We start from the raw sequence: 11266 nt of genomic DNA, 5'->3' as shown, positions 1-11266 counted from the left end.
AGCAAGAGCCTTCTTCCCTACGATGCATACTCCCCGTGTATTTTCCCTTCATATCTCTCCCCAACATAGCAGGAACTTTCCCTTTTAGCTTCTCCCTGGAAGCCTAACTCCTGCCCCAGATGTTGGAGGGCAGGCTGATTGGGCTTCCCGTAGCTCATTAACCCTTTCCTTCCTTGTGGGGGCTTTGAAAAGCACTTTGGGATATTGTGATGGGGCATACAAAGCAGAGTTAAATGCAGAAGAGTGATTCTGGGGCGGGGGGGCGGGGAAGGAAAATCAGCCACCATGATGCACTCAGCCATCCCTCCTGCACGGTCTTGGGGATTCAAGACGGTTTTATTTCTGTTAAGAAATTAAAACCAGATTGTGGTGCATAAGTAGCCTTCCCAGCCCACACCCCTTGAACCCATGCACTAAACAATACATCACTGGAATGGAAATCCTGTTCTCTGCAAATGGAATACCTGAGGATGAAGCTATCCGGGGGAGGGGAGAGAGAGAGAGTTGCTTTATATAGTGCTTTAACAGCAGGCAGTACGTCCCATGCCAAGACATCCAATGTTGGTCCTGATCAGTAGAAGTGCTGAGCACTCACAGCCCCTGTTGAAATCAATGGAAGCGGTGGGTGCTCAGCAGCTTTGAAAAATCAGTTCCTCCCTGTGTTGTCTTTTATTAAGGAAGCCAAAACCAAGGCTACATGTGCCAGAGGAGTTTCTCAACAGTTAGATGAGGGGGTTGATGGTTAAGACTCTTGGGTTCTCCTCTGGTTGCACCTTGGATACACTAGGCAACTTAGAGTAACTCATGCAACTGCAGGTGTTGTAAGACTCACCAATTCATATCTGCATAGCACCATGAGGTCGCAGTTGAGAAGCAGCTATGCAGCATGTGTCCAAACGCATTAGGATTCCACTGTGACATGACGTAGCTTCTGAAATAATAATAGAGAGGGGACAAGATCTGCCTGGATAGCAACCTTCATGCTACCACGAGGTGAAGCTCGACTGCTTGCATACGTTTCAGAACCAACACCACACTGAAAAATAAAATACATGGGGTAAGAGGGAGTCTCTGAATTCACTTGTCGATAATTCTTTCCTCTTCAGCAAAAATGGAAGTAGGATTTCTATAGTGAACCTTTGTAGGAAAAAAAAAAAATCTATTTTTGTAAAACACAGGAAAACAATGGAGTCTCCCCTCACCTTGCACAGCAACACCCAGGAACGTGAAGGACATCTTCAAAATAAATGAGTTTCCGGGCATAAAATATCAGAGGTCACAATTTAGCAAACTATCCCAAGTCAGGATACCTGCTCATGGAAGTCAATGGGGCTTAAGCAGATGCTTACAGTTAAGTGTGTGCTCAAATGCTTTCCTGAATAGGGTTCAGAATCACCAAGCGGAAGTAGTAAGGTGTACGAACAGAACTTTTCCCTAGACTTAGTTTTGAATACGGCCCCTGATCAATGCTGAGATTACCGACCAGGTTGGTAACCAATGCTCACTATGATGTTGCTTTTTGTTCTGTGGACAATTGACCTCTAGGAACTAGGTGGAACCCATCAACTCATTTCACCCAGGCCACCCAAAGCAATGGTGTTTGGCCAAAAGAAATGATGCACCTTGTTTTGGGGAACCTTGGTTATCTGGCACACATGGCTTACATAAGATTATCTCAGTTTAGTGACATTAAAAATAACCCATAGATGGGAAATGTTCACCCTGAACAGAAAGGTGCATTGCAGAGTGTTTGGGCAAAATGCAGATTCCAATCCCTTTTTCCCAAGCAGGCGCCATTTACAGTTGTGGCAATGTGTAGTGGACTTTGCATGTTCACAAGAGATGATGTCTTTAATTGAAAAGTAGGGTTGGCCACCAGAGTGGTTTTATGAGGGAAATAAGGGGATGCAATTATCTGAGCTTCGTAACACCCTCAAATGGGCATGGAGAAGTTCAGACAAAATTATAAGAGCGTAGAATTCAGTACAAAGCACTGGAGGTGTCTGACTGCAGAACTGTGGTGTGTGTGGTGGTGGGAGGGGAAAGGGGAGAAGACAGAAAAGCCATTTAAAGACTTCAGAATCAGGTGGGGCAGGCACCATGCAGGTTGCAAAATGCCAAATCTACACCAGCCCCCGTTACTTCTGCTAGTATTCTGAGGCATGACGCGCGGGTAGCAGGGCTACATCTGAACAACAGTGTCTGTACTTGTGACAGCAGAGAAGGCGTTCAAATGCAGCGGATATGCACTACTAGGAAATACCGAAGAGGTTTTCTTTGGAATTTGTCACACAGTGCAACCCTACCTGCCACGACCTGCTGTAATGCAACATGTTTGCTTAAACAAAGGTGGAAGAGGCTAATGGAGTAAAGTAGCAGACACTTAGCGGCTGCATTCAGTGAGCAGCAGAGGAGCTGCTAGCTCTGCAGGTGCTTATTACGTGTTCATTACAAAGGAACACGTCCAAACAACTCACTTGAATTCATAACCCGGGACTTGAAAGAACCGAGGTCAGAGAATAATAATAGTGTTTTACATTTCGAGCACACCTTTTACACGGCAGTAACCCAAAGTGGGTTATAAACTCACATTTACACTGGATGCATTTTCTGTATCACTTTTGGGTGCATCATAGCAACTGTTTAACAGCACTCTCCACTATCTGCTGGCCAGCGTTGCTGATTGCCGTATCCATGGATCTAGGAAGGCAGACTATGTGTCTGAACTGGAATTTAGCCAGGCTCGAGGTAACCAATACACCATCTCTTAAATATTACAAGCTCTTTAATTACTGCAAGCCCTCTGGACATTGCTTATGTCTCATCGGAGAGAGGGTAGGAGAGTACGAATTCATTTGCTTAGGCAAGAAACTCCAGTCTGGGGATTTACCTGGAGCTATCACAAGTGAAAAGCAGTGCTGCCTAGAAGAAGGCAATTATTATAGCTATTGTTTATATAATAAAATATAAAGCCACCTGCATCACGACGCTATACACATGCCTAATGAACAACTGGGATCTTACCCTTCCCCTCCCTGCTGTCTGTTACTTTCACTTGTTGCATCATATCTAAAAAGGAGACTGAGATCATGGGGACAGGGACCGTGTCTTCCCAGTTCTATATTCTAGAAAGTGCCCAGCATGCTCTTGGGTGCTGACAATGGCTCAATGGGTGGGGAGGTATTGCTAGCCCTTATTTTGCAGAACACGCTTCTGTTACTGTCCCTGGTCTTCTCAGGCCCTGAATTGTTTCTTCTGCCTATTGCATTCTTGTCATAATCCAAGGCAGGGAGTGTCCTGGGGCAGGGACTGTCCTGGTACCTTGTCTGTGCAGAGTCTAGCACGATGAGGCTTGGATCCTGGACCGGGACTTCTTGGGGCCATTGAAGTAATAAAACAACAGTCACAATATTAATAGTAAATTGTGCATACATAGATAGGGAGGGGGCTACTAGGGTGAGAGGGCCTCTGTTTGTTGGCTTCTTTGGAAGAATTCTTGAGCAAACACTTTCCACATGGGAGCACTGCCAGTAAGTCTCAAATAAGATGGCAGATGTTTGCCTGTCCCCTAATAGATTCTATTTTATTTTATGACTTGGGAAGCTGCCAAGCTGTCTGGCGTAAAGAGCTCTGGCTAGTCTGTTCCGCTGAGTAAAGCATTACCGTCGCTGCCACGGAGTCTCCTCCTACCCGCGCAACCCCTCGGGGAAGTCACTCTGCAATCAAACGTCCTGGGCCTTCAGGATAGTAATCTGCCACACTCAGAAATAGGCTTACCCTGCGGCTATCACTGGTGTCACGTGAACATCCCTCCCACCTGTTGTGCCCTTCAGAGGAAAGCCAGCGCTCAGAGCCTGTGCGTATATGAGGGAGAGAGAGTTAAAGGACATTAACTCTTTGTCTTTCGAAGGGCTGGGACTCCTTCCGATACACCGAGCATCACCCCCGCTCAGGGCCCCTACCTCAAATAAGGTGACAGGGACGTCCTGATGTTCGAGGCTTTGTCTTATATACACAACTACGACACCCAAAGAAAGTGTCCTGATTTTTCACTTGCTGTCTTGTCTCCCTAACTGGAAAGGGCTATCATGTGGTTTCACTGCATAAGAGGATATTTGTTATATACTAGCATGTAGGATGCCAATTCTGAATGCCTGGCTGGCTCCCAGAGTAGGGGTGTCTCACTATACGTGGCCCTCCAAGCTCTGAATTGTGGTCATAGAATCATAGGACTGGAAGGGACCTCGAGGGGTCATCTAGTCCAGTCCCCCTGGCCCTCAAGGGTGACTGTGTTAAGAGGAAAACGTGCCACCGAGTATTAATTGAAGATGTGCTGCCCAGGCCACTCCCATGGCTTTTTAAGCAGAAGTGAATCAGCACCATCAGTGCAGGGAGACAGCAGGGGGTGCCGCTTCTGTGACTGCCTCCCCTGTAGCCTCGGAGCAGCTCTCGCGGGAGCCTGGGAACGCAGCAAGTCCAGCTGCTTTGAAAGTGGATTTTTCCCTCCCACAAAAAAGATGGAGATTGCTCAAAATGATTTGTCCCAAACTGGGACAAAAAGCCAACATTTCTGAAGTTTTTCACAAAACAAAAATTGTTTGGGGGGGGGGGGGGGACATTTTGGCTCAACTGAATGTTTTGTTTTGATACTGATCTTGGTAAAAAAAAAGCTATATCAAATGAAGTACATTTTGCTGAACTTGACTAACTTCTGTGCAGCGCTCCCGCCATCCTGCAGAGCCCTTGACTTTAAGGGGGCTTCCAAGAGCAGCAGCCAGGGAAGCCAGATTAGCACAGTACCACTTGACCCCTGCTGAGAGGGAGCTGGGGAGAGCAGCAGGAGGAGAGAGGGTGTGCGGCTACCACCCATGCCCACAGAAATGGGGGGTGGGGGGACCCAGGGACTGCCCTGCTGGTTATGCAGGGGCGAGCCCCGCTGCCTGCAGCTCTCCACTAGGCTGGCACCTCCAGGCAGCATTGCCCGCCTCTCCCGACCCCCACCTGGCTGGCCAGGGGCTCCAGCCCCAGACTCACCTGCACTGACCCCTGCTTTGGCAGCCCAGGCCTGCCAGTTTGCAGCACTCAAACAGCGCCCCCTGACCACAGCGCCCTGGGTAGTTGCCCACGTCACCCACCCATAAGGCCAGCCCTGGGTGAACGCTTAAATGAATGCTCACAGAAAGCAGCTCACAATCAACCCAGAGACCGATAATGTTCATAAAAATTCTCCAGCAAATTGTTTATTTTTAAAAAAATCTCAGCCTGTTTACAGGCAGAAGATTGGGCCAACTGCAACTAATTTGATCAGCTCTCTCCAGGAAACTGAAAACTAGAGTGAAACACCATTTACTTAGATCCTGCTTGAAGTTTTTGGGATTTTTTTTGTTCGTCTTGAATTCTGTGGGGCATGCATCGAATGCATTTGTGTGACAAGGAAATCTTTTAGGTGGTTCCATGTCTACTTAGGCCCTGTAACTGGTTTGAGCTACATGACTTACACAGGTCATTGCTGAGCAGGGTCTGAAAAGAAAGGGGAAAACAAGGTCTTTTAAAAAAACCCAAAACTGGATAAAAGAATATTAGTAATGATTAAAATGTTTCAGTTTTTAGTTTTCCCCTTTAGGAATTATTTTTATGCAAACTATTTTGTATCAGTTTAGGTTTTAAAATCAGGAACCAAGATTGTCAAGTGTGACTAATGATTCTGGAGGTCTATCTGGACATTCCTTCTAGGCTCCCAATTGCCAGAGTGGGGAAGCTCAGCACTCCCTGAAGATCAAGTCCTTTAAGGGAACCCAGAATTGGTAGTTAGTTTTGAAAGTCTTAATGAAGGATATGTTTAAATGTCAATATGATAAATTGTAACAAGGCACCATCAGTGCTAATTAAATCCCTTTTGGGGGACCTCACTGGGAATGAATCGGCAGGAGTCAGCACTCACAGTGAAACGGATGCCTTTTATAATGGCAATAATGCTTTAGGGTGTATTTTCCTCCTGAATTCTTTCCTTACTGCAGAACAAGCCATCCAGGGTGCTGAAAAGTCGAATTCTCCAGGTGACTTTACAAAGGATAATGAAAATCTTGCTAATTATTATTTAATTAGATTATTGGCATTACTGTAACCTCCAGGAGACCTAGTTACTTAGAATTCCTAGGCACTGCAGTGATGGGCCAGGACCGAATTCTGATCGGCTCAGTCCTAACAGCAAACAGAAAGATGGTCCCTGCCTTAGAGAGGATTAATGATCCCCCGCCCCAGTGTAATGACTTCATATTATAGCAGATCTTTAGTCAACCAAACCCAGTTTCCAGTCTCCATGCACATCCTACTTATCTATGGTTTAAAGGAACTTCCACTTTCCCGCTAAACACAGGTGGCACTAGGTGGTGACATAAGAATTCGCCGTAAAGTGAGGTTCTCAATCAGAAGAGTGACTGTACAAACACCACTTCGGAGACCTGCTTCCTGTCTGCGCTCAGTCAGACCTGCTGTGTCTAGTGACACTGGTCGGTCAGGGACAGAGTCTTCTGCTGTACCGCACCGAGCGCAATGCCCCCCCCCCCCGAGCACTTATGCAATATAATAATAAACATATAGTTGTAGTTTGACCAGTTTGAAGACAAAAAAGGGTAGCACCTGCATAACTGAGGGCCTAATCTGGCATGTGGAACCTCTGTTCTGCTGCTAATGGGGCGGGGGGAGGCAGAAAACACAGCTTCACCCTCCGATCCCAGGCTGAGTTTGCAGGTGTCAGCTTGTAAAAAAATACCCTTCTACTTGTAAGCAGAGCACAGTTGGTAGGAGGTTTGAGAGACGATAAAGATGAAACTTCACAATCCTAGGTGTGCAGTCGCTTTTCATAGCAAAGCTGCACTTCAAACATTACACCGTGCTCTATACACAGTAATTTTATACGTGATTGTGGATGCTAAAGTACTGACATTGTCAAGTTTGTTTAAAGACATTAGGCAAGCTTTGAATAGCATATCACATATAACTGGCAATTTGGCCATAACTGATTCTCTGGCTTCTTGGATGTTACATTTAAGCAATAATATTTTACCCTAAACATAATTCCAGCACTGAATCAATTACTTTATTAGTACAATTAAATACAGTTACAATCCATTTCTAATTTCCTTGGGGGAAAAAAACACCCAGGATGGTTGCTGGTTGTGTTACATGAACAATCAGCCTGAAATGTAACTCCAAGCCCTTTCACAGAAATTATTCTTAATGAGCTCTCCGTTAAGGTGTAACATTACTTCCTGTTCCCTCTCACCGAGGCAGGAAGTCTGTGTTGCGAATGACAGCCTCCTGTGGTTATAGAGATGCCTTCAGCTAGGTTGTCCAGTTCCTGCTGATCCTAGGGTTAAATTAATTCAAAGGAACGCGTGCCAGGACAGAAGTCTCAGGTTGTGTCGACATGTTTTTAGAATTGCATTAACAAGTGGCTCCACGTGTATAATTAATAGAGAGGAAGGAACCCTAGACTGTCGGAGAGCTCAGCCTCCATCCAGCACATCTTCCTTCCCTAGACCTGCTTTTCTCTTCTATGTGGTTTCTTAGAACGTGGCCAGGGCTTCGTATATTATACGGTGAGAGGAAGAATGTAGACGTGAACAAAGAAAGGTTGCACACTATCTGTGGTGCTAAAGAGAGGACAGTGAAACTATTTTGCAGCGCAGTAAAAGAGCATCTGTTACACTGACAGCTCAAAGTGCCTTACAAAGTTTAATTCAAAATTAAGCCTCACTACACCCATGCCAGACAGGCAAGTAGTCTCATATCTGTTGTAGAGATGGTTAAAATGCAGCATAGAAAGGTTAAATGATGTGCCCAAAGTCATACAAGAAGTCAGTTGCAATGCTGGGAAAAGAACCCAGGAATTCTGGCCTCTACTCCACTGTTGTGATCATTAGACTCCAATAGAGAATGAGAATCACTGTTGTCCCGTGAAAATGATTCAGGGGACTGGTTTTTGGATGAGAGGTCTTTCACCATTGATGGTTATTGGTAAGTGGACAGGACAGTTCTTGGGACTGGAACTGGAATATAGTCACTGGCCTAGATCAGTAGTGAGCAAGAGTCCTTATTCTGTCTGCAATGTACCAATACTATGGATAGAAAAAGAACGTCTCCCCCCATATCTGTCAATCTGGAACCTTTGAAAATAGATTCCAAAAGTCCCTGCTTGCTGGTATTGCTGTAAAACATCCAGACCAGGACGCAGCAAAGCCCTTAAGAACACACTTAGCTTTAAGCTGCACTTAAGTTCATCTCTATTCAGCAAAGCACTTAAGCACATGCCGTTGATTTGGGAACTCAGAGAGCAATTTCCAGCTCAGACGAGCTCAGCAGCAGCTTGCACTGTCTCACTCAGAAGCAGACGTCCCTTTCCTTAGCTCCCCTGGCAGAGCTGCCCTCTACAGACTACAAGAAAGCGTCTAGTTCTAGACTAGGGGCTTGTCTTCATGTCTAGCACTACACTGTTGCAGCTATGGTGCTTTAGTGAAGACGCTCCTATGCCGACAGGAGAGCGTCTCCGGTTGGCGTAGTTAATCTGCCTCCCCAGGAAGCAGTAGCTATGTCGATAGGAGAAGCCCTCCTGCCAACATAGCACTTTCTGCCCGGAGCGTTAGGTCGGTATAACTACATCGCTCTGGGGTGTGGATTTTTCACATCCCTGAGCGACGCAGTTGTATTGATATAGGTCTGTAGTGTAGACCTGGCCGAGGCTGGGGTCCTGGTTAGAGGGCAGACTACACACCCGGGAAACCCAGTCTCTGGGTGGGGGATTCTGCTAAGTAATTAAGTCTACTCAGCAGCTGGCAGACACAACAGCTGCCGCCATTAAAGTTCTGACAGCATTATATGATAAACCCTTATTTTGAAGGTTTCATATCTTGGCCATTTTAAATCACATTCATCTGAAGTGCAGCAGGCAGGGAAATCATTGTGTACAGACTAGCCCAAAACAAAAGCACCATGTCAGTGTTACACGATGCCAGGCTGAGCATTTTTTTCCTTTTCCATTTAACATTGTTACTTGTTTATTTCTCCAGCACAGTCGTAGGAAAAAAAACCCAAGACAAACCCGAGAGCCCTGTTTGCTCTATCAGTGATCATGTTACCCATACGCCCATAGTGTAATCCACACCTCCTGGGTGTGGGGTTCTGTCCCATCTCTTGGCACCCAGACCACTTAGAGAGAGAAAGAAAATGAGTTTGTTCTACAGCCTTAGCTAAACTTTTAGCTCATGCAGTAGAGGATCACGCACGAAGCTCAAGAGGTCCCCGGTTCGATCCCACTCACTGACGACCGGGGTCTGTTGGCCTTACAATAGCAGCAGCAATGGGGTGAGGGGCAGTTCTGGGTCCCAGCTGTACGTTAGCAAATATCATTCTCTTATTTGCATTAAAGACAAAGCAAGCAAACAAACATAACCAGTGTGAGTTTAGTGCTGCAGAAAGGTGCCAGTCTATTGGAATCCTGAGTCGGTAGGTAGAGTCCACCAAGATGACAGGAATAGTCCCCCCCCTTCAGATGAGCCACAGAGCCCAGAACTCAACAAAATAGGAGAATACAGTGAATGCAAAAAACAGGGACTGGGTGTAGGTCACAGGGTCAACGCAAAAGATCCAGATGGGGACACCAAGCGGAGAGCTCTGGACAGCAACCTAGGGAGTCCAAGGAGTCAGTGGTTGCTGCCCAAAGGAACTCTGCCTGGACAAGGGATTGGGGAAATGCCCCGCAGTCGCAGAAACCCCCCCACCTCTACCCAGCTTTGTCCTGCCAGGACTGATAAATGGTCCTCTTAACTGCTGCTGGGAGGTCATCTTGGGACTTTGTGGGGCAAGGAATGGGGAGTGCATAGAGGAGCAGGTGCAGGGAGAAGTGCATGAGGAAAGGGGCTCCAATCTGCTACACTGCAGGTAGGCATGTGCCAGGCTCTCCCTCTTGTTGCAGAAGGGAGATGTGTGGGGGCCTCAGTGCACAGGGCTAGAATGACAGCCCTGGAGATTGAACTTCTGCTTGCATCCAGCCAGAGCACAGATATGGCAGCAGACCAGCAAACTGTCCCCACACAAATAAAGGAGATATTAATAACTCACACCTCCGAGACACTAACAACGGAGTTCCTGGTCCAACATCCATTGAAGTGAATAGGAGCCTCGCCATAGATCTCAGCAAGCTTTGGAACAGGCCCTAAAGGAGGGAATGGTGGCCAAGCGATCCAAACAGAAAAAATGGAAGTCAGGACTCCCAGACTTATTCCCACCTGTGTCACGGTCTTGCTGGGTGACTGGCATGGGGTTCACTCACCATTAGCCGCAACTCCTGCATGGCACTCATGCTCCAGCAGCGTCTTCCCCCGTGCTGTCTTGCTCTCACTCCAGGCACTGCAGTCTCCTCTTCAGGGCTTGGCCCTCCAGCCAGGTCACTACAGTCCTCCCCTTCTGGGGAATTCAAAGTCTTCCCAGACCTGCTCTCTTCCCAGACCTGGCAGCTCCAGCACCCCTGACACTTTCCAGTGGCAGATAGGGGAACCCAGGCCCATCTTCTACACTGGGTTACAGCCCAGGGACCCTATAACAAGCAACCAAATTCTCTGCACAGTCCTACCGCTTGCTGCTATTTCCCTGTGCTTCTTCCTACATCACAGGCCCCTACCCTCTCTGGGTTTTGCAGCCTCTCAACTCACTGCACCTAGGGAGTCCCTGCAGTCTATTTCCCTGCCGTCTTCCCCAGCAGCAGTACTCTGTCTGCACTGCGGCCAGCTACCTGGCTTTATACAGGTCCTGCCTGTTCCTAATTAGCTGCTTTCAACCTAAAGCTCCCCTGTTTGCAGCCTCATTAGTTGATTGGGCCTGCCTGGCCTATTTCAGCTCTTCTTGGGCTAGTGTGGGGAATTACATCCCATGACAGTGACCTTGGATGGGATACAGGCATAGCTTCGTGCTTCAGTGTCCTTATTTCTAAAATGGTGAGAGTGATATTTGCCTGCTTCATATGAGTATGGTAAAGCTTTCCTAGCTAGGGCCAGGCCTTCCTTCCTTCCACACATAAAGCCATTTGTGTGAGTGAAAGCAGCAAGATTTGGTCCTAAATTTGCAAATTGTATTGAGACCCTGAGATGAAAAGTGTTTTGTCAATTCAAAGCATACATGATCAGGATAAAATCATTTTATAAAGACATTCACAGGGCATTGTACTAAAGGGTTCTAACCCCGCCAGCCCCACAAAACAACCTTAGGCCAA

General features: G+C 46.9%; 1 long non-coding RNA gene across 1 annotated transcript; it reads right to left on the bottom strand.

Moving 5' to 3' along the window:
• Positions 1-713: 713 nt before the first annotated feature.
• Positions 714-10829, bottom strand: LOC122463274. The gene is made up of 3 exons (XR_006286464.1): positions 10331-10829; positions 10122-10213; positions 714-1036 (listed from the first exon to the last, which is right to left on the bottom strand). It is a non-coding gene; the product is annotated as an uncharacterized LOC122463274 (long non-coding RNA).
• Between the last annotated feature and the right edge of the window lie 437 nt (positions 10830-11266).

The sequence above is a fragment of the Chelonia mydas genome, chromosome 18 (genome assembly GCF_015237465.2).
Source record: "Chelonia mydas isolate rCheMyd1 chromosome 18, rCheMyd1.pri.v2, whole genome shotgun sequence".
NCBI lineage: Eukaryota > Metazoa > Chordata > Testudines > Cheloniidae > Chelonia > Chelonia mydas.
Note: the sequence above shows the minus strand (reverse complement) of the source record. Positions and strands in the feature narration are given on the sequence as shown.